Genomic DNA, 12048 nt, shown 5'->3' with positions numbered 1-12048 from the left:
AAGCCTCCAGACACAGCCATGTTCCTGGCAGTCCTACCCCTGCTCCTGCCTTAGCTACAAGGGCTGAATGGTGATCAGGTCATTTTTCCTCTCACTGGGCCTTGTCTTCTCAGATGTGAGCTATTGGAACCCTGGTTACTGAGAATTTTGGACTTTCTGCGCTGACAGACACTGACCCCCAAGAGAACACTGCGTTTAAGCTGAGTCCAAAGAGAAGGCTTCCAAAATTGAATGATAGAACTGGGATTATGGGTGTGTAGTTTGCATAGAAGTATGTAATATCACATAATAGAAAACTTAGAGTTTAAGGTTTTAAGATATAATAATATATATAAAGCAAGATGGAGGTTTTAGGGCAGAAACTAGTCCTTCTTCTTCATCTTCTTTATGGGTTTGGGTAGTATTGTGTAATTAGATAAAAAATCTGCATTGCGGGCCACGAGTAGCTGGTTATTGGGTTAAAAGTAAAAAAAAAAAATAATTTTGGTGTCATTTCTCAATTAGACTGTTTATCCTGAAAAGGCCTTGTAAGAGAGAGATAGAGCTCCATTTTTATTTTGTTAAAGTGCTGTACAACTCATGGTTTGTGAGACTGTAATATAGATAAAAACTAATAAACATCTGAGTCCGAACAAGTAATACCATCTTGCACATTTAATCTTGACCCTAGCAAAAAGAAGATAAAAGTCCCACAGCGATCGATGTTTGTCCAGACAAGCAGGTAACCACTTTGGACCTATTGGCGATAGAACACATGCATAGCTTCTCCCCTAGGTTAGTAAATCAGCTAGGCCTTGCCATTGCATACCCAATTGTGGATCCTTATGTAAAACTTTCAGAAATTGGTTCCGCACACACAAATCTTCGGAGCAGTATCACTCTGCCAGGGATCAAAACTGATGATCTGCTTTCAAAAATTTTAGTGTAAATATTGTATTATTTAAATGTTCTTGAGGAGCCATATTCTCCCTTTTTTTTCTTGACAACATGCGTGTCTCTTACTATGAACATAAAGACAACATAAAAGTAAAGCAATACATGTAATAAAGCAATAAACTCACATTGAGCAAAAATAAGCAAGGTAATACAGGTAATCATTAGCACATGGCAAAAAGGATGGTGATTTATAAAAATACATCATCAGTTGCCTAAATACTGTACCATCACCCAGAGTGTGCAATAGCTGGTGAGCCCTGTTTCACAATAAGGACTTGGAGAAGCCTTCCCTAGAAAGGTTTCCAAGTTATCTTGAAAAGGGATCTAGCTTTTATAAGCCCAAATCGGCAAGTCAAAGTGACCTGATTACATTTTTAGTGCAGAAACACCCAGGTCTGTTGGCATACTTCTGACCAGCTAGGGCCAGGGCTTGACCAGAGCCAAGGCATTAACTGGAAGGGTTCCCTCAATATATCCTATAAAGCCTCTATTAATATCAGTTGGGAACGTTTCTTAAAAATTATATGTCTTGCAGATGACTACACAACATTATGTGAAAGTTTGTAAAGCAGCTGGCTTTGTATTTTATCTTTAGCTAAGTAGTCAATGGTACCATGAACAAACTGCAAACAACCAAAGAAATGCACGCGTAACATCAAATAATATCTTATGGATAATGCCCGTTACAAAAGGTCAGTGAATGCATGCTATGATATTAACAGCATATTCAGAATTGTTAATACATCATCAGTAATTGTTCTAAAAGATCAAGATTATATTTCTCCACACATCTATGCATATATGACAATAAAGCAAAATAAAAGCAAGAAAGAAAGCACTAAACAGCATACAATTATTAATATCCACAACTTGTAATTGTTACTTATTCTTCTGTGCTACCTATGTGTCGAGGTTTAGGGCAAATTTGGAGGAGAATCTCCAAATTAGGGCTCCTCCAGTTAGCAAACCCACACAGCCCCTCCCCCCAACCGGTTCGGGAAGGATTTCTCAGAGAGGAGTGGAAAGAACCTGTTTATTTAACAAGCACAGCACCCCCCAGCACACAAAATGAACAATACCGGATGACACCACTCTGAAACAAGATGACAAATTCAGAAAGTCTCTCTCTGGGGGTGGTCACTCTGGTCTCAGTCCCTCCGGCACTGGGGCTGCTGCTGCAGGCCAGAAGGTGCAGGATCTTGGTGTTTCTCAGGTCCCAGTCCGGAGCAGGTTCGAAGTGATCAGAAAAAGGAAAGGAGAAACCATCCAGGAAGAAATTGGACAGTTTAGCTGAATTAGCTAAAGAGCAAAAGCAAGCAGAAGCAAAGCGAGCAAGAGCGAGAGAGCAAAAGCAAAAAGCAAAAGCAGCAAAAGCAAAAGCCGCAGTCTCCGTGTCCCGCCAGGCTGATAAGAAAACCAAAACAAAACTTTCCCGCTTCAGAGCCGGTCTTAAAGGTACAGAACATAATATCCAATATCAACAGAACACATGAATGGGGATACAAGCATCATAACGTCACCCTAGGACATTCCACCCCTTATCCCCATATCATCAACATACTACCACACATCATGCATTTATTCATACAAAATTTTCATCTGCTCCCCCACAATTTACAAGCAACACTCATTGTGTCCTCATCACATCCCCACACTGGACCACTGAATCCATGCCCTATACTACAGAGCGGCAGGATTTCACCCCTTTCACCTTACTCACTCAAAGCTCCATCTATCACTTGCTCAGACCTTCGACACTTGCCCATCTCCTTCTCCATCTCCCACTTGCCCAGACCTTCAACACTTACACATTTCCTTCTATCTCATGTCTGTATGGTTTTCTCACCCCACAATCAGATCTCCCTGTGGTACACATCGTGTTGTTCCATCTCTTTGCATTATCCACCATGTGCAACCTGGTCCCTGAGCAAAGACAACCCCACGAATGGGTTTGTCTGTACTCAAGGCAGAATTGACCCACACATTCTTCCCTAACAAACCTCTGACACGTACCACTGGGACTTTATCTCCATCTATTACATTCAGGGACTCAGACTGGGCAGGACCTGCTCGGTTGGTGGAACCTCGGGTGTTAACTAACCAGGTGGCCTTTGCTAAATGCTGCTCCCAATTTTTGAAAGATCCCCCACCCAAAGCTTTTAGCTGGGTTTTTAGTAGTCCATTGTACCTCTCCACTTTGCCTGCAGCTGGTGCATGGTAGGGGATATGGTACACCCACTCAATGCCATGTTCGCTAGCCCAGGTGCTGATAAGGCTGTTCTTGAAATGAGTCCCATTGTCTGACTCAATCCTCTCAGGGGTACCATGTCTCCACAGGATTTGGTTTTCCAGGCCCAGGATGGTGTTCCGGGCAGTAGCATGAGACACAGGGTAGGTTTCCAACCATCCAGTGGTGGCTTCCACCATGGTCAGCACGTAGCGCTTGCCCTGGCGTGTCTGGGGCAGTGTGATGTAGTCTATCTGCCAGGCCTCCCCATACTTGTACTTGGACCATCGCCCACCGTACCACAGGGGCTTCACTCGCTTGGCCTGCTTGATGGCAGCACACGTCTCACAGTCATGGATAACCTGTGAAATACTGTCCATGGTTAAATCCACCCCTCGGTCTCTTGCCCACTTATAGGTGGCATCTCTGCCCTGATGGCCTGAGGCATCATGGGCCCATCGAGCTAGGAATAACTCTCCCTTGTGTTCCCAATCTAGGTCTATCTTTGACACCCCTATCTTTGCTGCCTGGTCTACCTGCTCATTGTTTTGGTGCTCCTCATTGGCTCTACTCTTGGGGACATGGGCATCTACATGGCGGACTTTCACAGGTAGCCTCCCTACCCTGGTAGCAATGTCTTTCCACTCATCAGCAGCCCAAATTGGTTTTCCTCTACGCTGCCAGTTAGCCTTTTTCCACCTCTCCAGCCATCCCCACAGAGCATTGGCTACCATCCATGAATCAGTGTAGAGGTAGAGCTTTGGCCATTTCTCTCTTTCTGCAATGTCCAGAGCCAGTTGAACGGCTTTGAGTTCTGCAAGTTGACTTGATCCACCTTCTCCTTCAGTAGCTTGTGCAACCTGTCGTGTGGGGCTCCATACGGCTGCTTTCCACTTCCGGTTCATCCCTAAGATGCGACAGGAACCGTCAGTGAAAAGAGCATAGCGTGTTTCCTCTGGGGGCAGTTGGTTATATGGAGGAGCCTCTTCAGCCCGTGTCACTGGTTCTTGTTCTTCATCTGTGACACCAAGATTCTCACCTTCGGGCCAATTTGTAATTACCTCCAAAATCCCAGGGCGATTTAGTTTACCTATATGGGCGCGCTGAGTGATAAGAGCAATCCACTTGCTCCATGTGGCACTGGTGGCATGGTGAGTGGAAGGAACCTTGCCTTTGAACATCCACCCCAGCACCGGTAGTCGGGGTGCCAGGAGGAGTTGCGCTTCTGTACCAATCACCTCTGAGGCGGCTTGGACTCCTTCATAGGCAGCCAAGATTTCCTTCTCTGTGGGAGTGTAGTTGGCCTCAGAGCCTCTGTAGCCTCGACTCCAAAATCCCAGTGGTCGACCCCGAGTCTCCCCAGGCACCTTCTGCCAAAGGCTCCAGGACAAGCCATGGTTCCCGGCTGCAGAGTAGAGCATGTTCTTCACATCTGGTCCTGTCCTAACTGGGCCAAGAGCTACTGCATGAGCTATCTCCTGCTTGATCTGGACAAAGGCCTGTTGCTGCTCAGGGCCCCAGTGGAAAGTGTTCTTCTTGCGGGTGACCAGGTAAAGAGGGCTCACAATCTGACTATACTCAGGAATGTGCATCCTCCAAAAGCCTATGGCACCTAGGAAAGCCTGTGTCTCTTTCTTATTGGTGGGTGGAGACATTGCTGTGATCTTGTTGATGACGTCTGTAGGAATCTGACGCCGTCCATCTTGCCACTTCACTCCCAGGAACTGAATCTCACGAGCTGGTCCCTTTACTTTGCTCTTTTTAATGGCGAAACCAGCTCCCAGGAGGATTTGGATGATTTCCTTTCCTTTCTCAAACACTTCCGCAGCTGTGTTCCCCCACACAATGATGTCATCAATATATTGCAGATGTTCTGGAGCCTCACCCCTTTCTAGTGCAGTCTGGATCAGTCCATGGCAGATGGTGGGACTGTGCTTCCACCCCTGGGGCAGTCGGTTCCAGGTATACTGCACTCCCCTCCATGTGAAAGCAAACTGAGGCCTGCATTCTGCTGCCAGAGGAATGGAGAAAAATGCATTGGCAATGTCTATAGTGGCGTACCACCTCGCTGCCTTGGACTCAAGCTCGTACTGGAGCTCTAATATGTCTGGCACGGCAGCACTCAGTGGTGGAGTCACCTCATTCAATGCACGGTAGTCCACAGTCAATCTCCATTCTCCTTCAGATTTTCGCACAGGCCAAATGGGGCTGTTGAAGGGTGAGTGGGTCTTGCTGACCACCCCTTGGCTCTCCAGCTCTCGGATCATCTTATGGATGGGGATCACAGCATCTCGAGTGGTTCTATACTGTCGTCGATGCACTATGGAGGTGGCAATTGGCACTCGTTGATCTTCTCCCATCAGACATCCTACTGCAGATGGATTCTCAGACAGCCCAGGCAAGGTGTTCAATTGCTGGATGCCCTCTGTCTCTACAGCAGCTATCCCAAATGCCCACTTGAGTCCTTTTGGGTCTTTGAAATACCCACTTCGAAGGTAGTCTATGCCCAAAATACATGGGGCCTCTGGGCCAGTCACAATAGGATGTTTCTTCCACTCATTCCCAGTGAGGCTCACATCAGCTTCCACCAAAGTGAAATCCTGGGATCCCCCTGTCACACCAGCAATAGAAACAGACTCTGTCCCCACATGTCTCGACGGAATTAATGTACATTGTGCGCCAGTATCAACCAAAGCTTTATACTCTTGTGGTTCCGATGTGCCAGGCCAACGAATCCACACAGACCAGAAAACACGATTTTCCCTGGCCTCTACCTGGCTAGAGGCAGGGCCCCTCTAAGCCTGGTTATCCTTCTTTCCCTGGGCATATGTCTTAGATGTTCCTTCAAGGGGATCAGACATGGCATCATCAGCATCATACCTGGCGGTTCGGCTACGGGCAACTGGAGCTGCTTTCTTCCTGGTGGCTTCCTTCAATTCACGCACCCGTCGTGCCAGAACAGCAGTAGGTTTTCCATCCCACCTCCTCATATTTTCTCCACAGTCACGCAGGTAGAACCACAGCTCTGTTCGTGGGGTGTACCTTCTCTGGCCATCTGGGGAACGTCTGCCTTGGATACCAGAACCTCTGATCTGTACTGCCGAGATTTGGAGAAGGTCTTCTTTAATCTCCTCTCTGAGCTTCTTATGATTCTCCTCTATCTTATCCTCTAAGTTCTGCAGACGTGTTTCTACCGCTGCAATTCTGGCATGTGTTGGGCCATGCACAGCATCTGCATATGCTCGGAGCTTCCTTGCCATATCCAGCACAGTCTCGTCCCTCTCATCCCGCTTCATTATGGCTAGGGCAGAAGCATATTCGTGTGGCCCAAGTCGCACAAGTTTCCGCCACATCACAGACGTGCATGGCACCAAGTCTGGGTTCCTAGTTGTCACATCATCTGAGAAGATAATCTCTGCCACTGCCATCTCTCTCAGGCGTTGGATCGCTTGCTCTATGGTCTTCCACTGTGTCTGTTGCATATAAAGATCATCTGCACACAGGTATCTTTGTGCAACACTTTCCAAGACCCGTGCCCAGAGGCTCTGAGGGTTTGCCCCCCTCATCATTCCTTGGTCAATGACAGGATCATGTGACAGGGATCCCAAATGCCTTGCTTCCGTGCCATCCAGAATTGTAGCCTCGCCTGCAGCATCCCAGAGACGGACTAACCAACTAATTATGGATTCATCAGGTCGTCGGGTGTAATCCTTCCGTAAGCCACGAAGGTCCTTCAGGGAAAAGGACTCAATATTTGCATCTGGTCTTGCACCTGCTGCTTTGACTCCTGATTTTATGTCAGGAGGCATTGAGGTTCCTTCTGCTGCATCATCATCATCATCATCATCCACTGGTCGATTGGTCTTGTCTGTGCATTTCCCACTTCTGGTACTGGTAGCAACAGCCATTGGTTTAGCTGCTGGCTTAGGCTCACTATCTGGTTTGGCTGCTGGCTTTGAGCCTGTGGTGTTGGCTGCAGCCTGAGTGACTGGGATAGCTGATTTATCTCCCTGCCCCCCTGCCTCCGTCTGCTGTCCTACAGTCTCCAACAGAGTGCGATAAGCATATGCCAGGGCCCAGCTCACTGCAATGACCTTTCTCTCCTTAGGCTCATCCTGGTATTTCTCTTTCAGATATTTCCCCACCTCAGCTGGGTTCTGAATTTGTTTATGGGGAAAATCCCAGACTATAGGGTCGGAGAATTCCTTCAGGATGTGGCCCATTTCCTCCCATTTCCCACACCACTCAGGATGTTTCACACCTGGGTCTACTCCTAAGTCAGGGGTCTCATCAGCCCGTCTAGAAATCTCAGCCCTCATTCTGGAGAGACAGCAGACTGTATAGAGGAAGGTTACCAGATTGAATACAAGAAAGATGGTTTCTCTAACATTCAGGGGAAACTGAACATCCTTTACTACTGATGCAACCGATTCATAGGAGAGGAAGGAAACCAAAGGCTGAAAAGCCTCATTCCCTGCTGCTCCTCCTCTAACAAACTGGACGAATAACCATAGCCAAGAACCATTCATACCTGGAGCAGACCCCAACATGTTTATAAACTTCTTGCACATCATTGCCATCAAGCCCAGCAGGATAGCTATTCTGGTCACTGCCCCTCTGCTGTAAAAACTACGTATGAGGGACAATACTAGAACTATTTCAGGATAGGAAAATAAACCTAGGGACCACAGAGGTATTAAAATCTCGAAAAACCCTAGGGACCAGAAGCACATGCAAGCCTTCACCCCAACACTCATCATGAATTCAAAAAGCATGGCTATTAGCTGCTTCAAACAGAGAGTAATGGCAACCAAAATACCCACAAAACAGGCTTTTTCCACTCACTCTCTCGAGCCCCGCGTTGGGCGCCAAGATTTTGTCGAGGTTTAGGGCAAATTTGGAGGAGAATCTCCAAATTAGGGCTCCTCCAGTTAGCAAACCCACACAGCCCCTCCCCCCAACCGGTTCGGGAAGGATTTCTCAGAGAGGAGTGGAAAGAACCTGTTTATTTAACAAGCACAGCACCCCCCAGCACACAAAATGAACAATACCGGATGACACCACTCTGAAACAAGATGACAAATTCAGAAAGTCTCTCTCTGGGGGTGGTCACTCTGGTCTCAGTCCCTCCGGCACTGGGGCTGCTGCTGCAGGCCAGAAGGTGCAGGATCTTGGTGTTTCTCAGGTCCCAGTCCGGAGCAGGTTCGAAGTGATCAGAAAAAGGAAAGGAGAAACCATCCAGGAAGAAATTGGACAGTTTAGCTGAATTAGCTAAAGAGCAAAAGCAAGCAGAAGCAAAGCGAGCAAGAGCGAGAGAGCAAAAGCAAAAAGCAAAAGCAGCAAAAGCAAAAGCCGCAGTCTCCGTGTCCCGCCAGGCTGATAAGAAAACCAAAACAAAACTTTCCCGCTTCAGAGCCGGTCTTAAAGGTACAGAACATAATATCCAATATCAACAGAACACATGAATGGGGATACAAGCATCATAACGTCACCCTAGGACACTATGGAAGATAAAATATCAAAGATTGTGATGAATAATTATGTTAATTGACCAATGCAGAACATTTATACCCATAGAATCTTTGATGAAATTAAGGATCTAATAAACCACATCTTCACATATTTTTAAACAACTTCTTATGTTATATTCTTAAACAGTTGCTTACCAATTCTCCATTATAATTGCTTCAGTTTGTCTAATCTTATCTCTATAACAAAAGAACTGTATCTTTTAATTTAAATGAGCATGTTGCAATAGAACTTCACTCAAACTTAACGTCACTTAAACATAACAGAAAATTAACCTAACAGAACTTAAGGTTAACATCACTAAAACTGAACAGAACTTAAATGTAACAGAACTTCAAATGAACAGAACTTAAACCTAATATCACTTAAACTTTACAGAACTTAAACTTAACAGAACTCAGAATTAACATCACTTAAATTTAACAAAACTAAAGTCAAAGTTGAGTGTGTTCCTTTAATAGTTTCAGATACAACAGAATTTAACTCATTTATATTCCATCATTACAACAGTTAAACGTCAATGAACAATATGCAAGCAAATAACTGATTCATAAATGAAATAGCAGCAACAAGAAAGTCTAGGGTTTTACATAAATTAATTTTGAGAACAGCTCATGGTAACTACAAACATTATTGAAAATACCTGGTCACGGTCAGTACTTTTCTAGTATAAGTATAAGTTTGCTGGGTTGTTTTTTTTTTAAGTGCAGCTTTACTCCGAAAAATGACAACATTGTATATATATCTTGGCAAATCAAGGACCTAGTGATATCATACTGCCATGAGTTTTTCACATGTAACTCGGTTAGGTCAGTGGGTAAGACTGATGTGTATATAAACAGCTACAAAGTCATGGTTTCAGATGATTCTAAAGGAGTGAGCTACTGTTTACTGCACTTGTGGTCCATCAGTGTATTTAAACTGTTTTGATATAGTCTGAAGAGCAGATGTGGGAAGAGATAAAAGAAATATTCTTGACTGAGAGACACTGTTTTACAAACTATAAAAGACACACATGTTAGCACGGAGGCAGAAGCCTCCAATACATGCACCCTGACAAGTGTTCAGGACTTCTCCCCAGGGTTTGGAAGCAGATTCCCTAGTTACTTTACTGGGGACTGAGGGAAAGGATCTCAATGTGTGCCCCACCAACAGTTAGATGGTAAGATACATTGAATCCTAAGTTATATTATTTCTTCGCTAGCTGTAACATTAATAGGTACCTTTAAACTCGTGCTGTATTTGCCTACTAGTAGTGTCTTTTTGTGCTTATTCCTGTGTAGTATTAGTTTGTTTTAAGTCTTATGCCTGTTAGTTTTGTGTCTATTAAATAAATAATTAATTCTCTAATAGACTGAATCAGCTGTTATTAAAGAACTTGTGAATGAGAGTGGGTTTTGGGATGCTGGCCACCTCAGTAAAGATACTGCATGCTGCTGGAGGCCTGGGCAAAAGGAGAGGACTTATCTAACCCCCCACATCCATTCATAAGAGATATCAAGACAAATTTCAAGTGTCAAGGAAGAATAACTACACTGAAATCACTAAGTAGCTGTACCTATTTGAAATGCTGTCACCTGTTTCCCCCTGGCTAAAGATTCACAATAAAATTACCATATTAAAGCTGTGGGGTATAAAAGTAAGCAAACAGGCAAAGCCAGCACAGTTCTGCCTCCTTTAAAGTGGCGAGTCATGAGCCAATTATATATAAACCTCAAATAGCTTTTGCAGGTAATGGTAATGGGGAAGTCAGGGTTTGCTTTAAAGTGAGCAAAGAAATGCCTTTGTTGATGGGTGGCTAAATCTACCATGGGCTTTACCCAGCTAATTGCTCCCAGCAACTTTTGTAAATCATGCAATGTGTTGACACCCAGCTGTAAAGTTACTTGCTGTGGTTCAGTGTCATCCTGGGTTTTTAAGATTTTCTAAGCCTTCTGATGTTGACATTCTTGTAGTGAATTTTCTCACACACTTTCTGTAAATATCTCATTGTTTTGCATTCCTTTATGGAGGAGGAGAGAGTTGATGGACTGTTGGTTTGACCAGTGGCATTGGAGAGGTGCCACTGTCACCCTCCAATCCACTGTCACTTTTGGAAAACTATAAATGTTGGAGTCAGAAAATAAATGGCCCTTTTTCTCTTTCACCTTGAGAACGGTGTGAGCGTGTGTTCTTTTGTGTCCTATAGCGACATTTGGTGACCCCGACGTGTGTATTGCAGCAGATTGCGGTGAAGTTTCCCCCCCCCCCTCTTTGGTGCTTTGCCTGCGGTTCTTGGGGTAATGGCGAGCGCTGTGGGTTTTGAGGAGGATCTCCTCCTTTTGGATCTTTGGAGGGGGGTCCTGGAGTGGAAACAGATTTCTGTTTCCTGGGATGACTTCGAGAGATTGTTTCTGTGGGCCCGGGAGCGAGGGTTTCTTTCGGGTCCTGAGAGGGTGTTCTGCAGGGAGGAGTGGTCTCGTGTGGGGACCCGCCTCATGGAGGCCCTTTTTGACGATTGCACTCTAGATGCGGGACCGCTGCTGGTGCAGTGGAAGAGATGTGTGGAGCTTTGGGAGGGGTCTGGCTCTTGTACCCCTCGGAGTTCCCGGGGAAGCTCTTCTGCCTTGGACGTGGAGGAGGGGGAGTTTGAGTTTTTGTCCGATGTGGAGTACCCCTCCCCGCCTCCGGACGGTGTGCTGGGGGGTGGAGCCCCGTGGGTTTCTGGGGGCTCTGTGGATTCGGCGGGCCGTCCTCGTCCTGCTTCACCCGGCGTGGGCGGTGGGGTGGGGGACGGGTTGCCTTTTCTTTGTGCCTTTCTGGTTCTTGAGGGCCAGCCTCCGCCTCGGCTTGAGTCTGGTTCGGTGATGACCTGGTGTCCAAATTGCGGTGTTTCCACGAAGTTCCCCCTGGCCACGGCAGGGGCGGGGTCGCCCACCTCCAAGCCGGGCTCATCGGCGGGGGGGGCGATTTCGCCCGTCCCTGGGCCTGCGCAGCCTGCTGGGCATGAGCAGTCAGTGGACGCAGCCGGGGGCGGGGCGTCGGTCGGTGTTCTGTCCGGCCCCGCTCCGGTGGGCGGGCAGCCCATCCCTCTCTGCTCGGTGGGGGCGGTACCCGCTGGGCAGTCTTGTGGTTTGGGACGGACCCTCATAGGGGGCTTGCCGGGCTCCCTGGTGCCATCCCGCAGGGACGCAGCTGCGCGGACTGCGTCTCTCTCGGCGTCCCGTCCCTCCCCTGTGTCAGGGGCCGGGGGCCCTGCGCCGGTCTCGTCCCAGCCCGCGCCGGATTTGCGGGCCGGGATGGTACCTGCGTCCACCGGGGCGCCCCCTGCTGGAGCTGTAACACGACAGGGCGCTGGGGTGTTTACCTTTAGCGCA

At 46.9% G+C, this 12048-nt stretch overlaps 1 long non-coding RNA gene across 1 annotated transcript; it reads right to left on the bottom strand.

The window, feature by feature from the left end:
* Window positions 1–1952: 1952 nt before the first annotated feature.
* LOC139599014 (uncharacterized) lies at window positions 1953–8657 on the bottom strand. The gene is made up of 2 exons (XR_011682135.1): window positions 8215–8657; window positions 1953–2340 (listed from the first exon to the last, which is right to left on the bottom strand). It is a non-coding gene; the product is annotated as an uncharacterized lncRNA (long non-coding RNA).
* Between the last annotated feature and the right edge of the window lie 3391 nt (window positions 8658–12048).

This window comes from Agelaius tricolor, unplaced genomic scaffold (genome assembly GCF_023055355.1).
Source record: "Agelaius tricolor isolate 1412-34295 unplaced genomic scaffold, bAgeTri1.0.p SCAF_21, whole genome shotgun sequence".
Taxonomy (NCBI): Eukaryota; Metazoa; Chordata; class Aves; order Passeriformes; family Icteridae; genus Agelaius; species Agelaius tricolor.
Note: the sequence above shows the minus strand (reverse complement) of the source record. Positions and strands in the feature narration are given on the sequence as shown.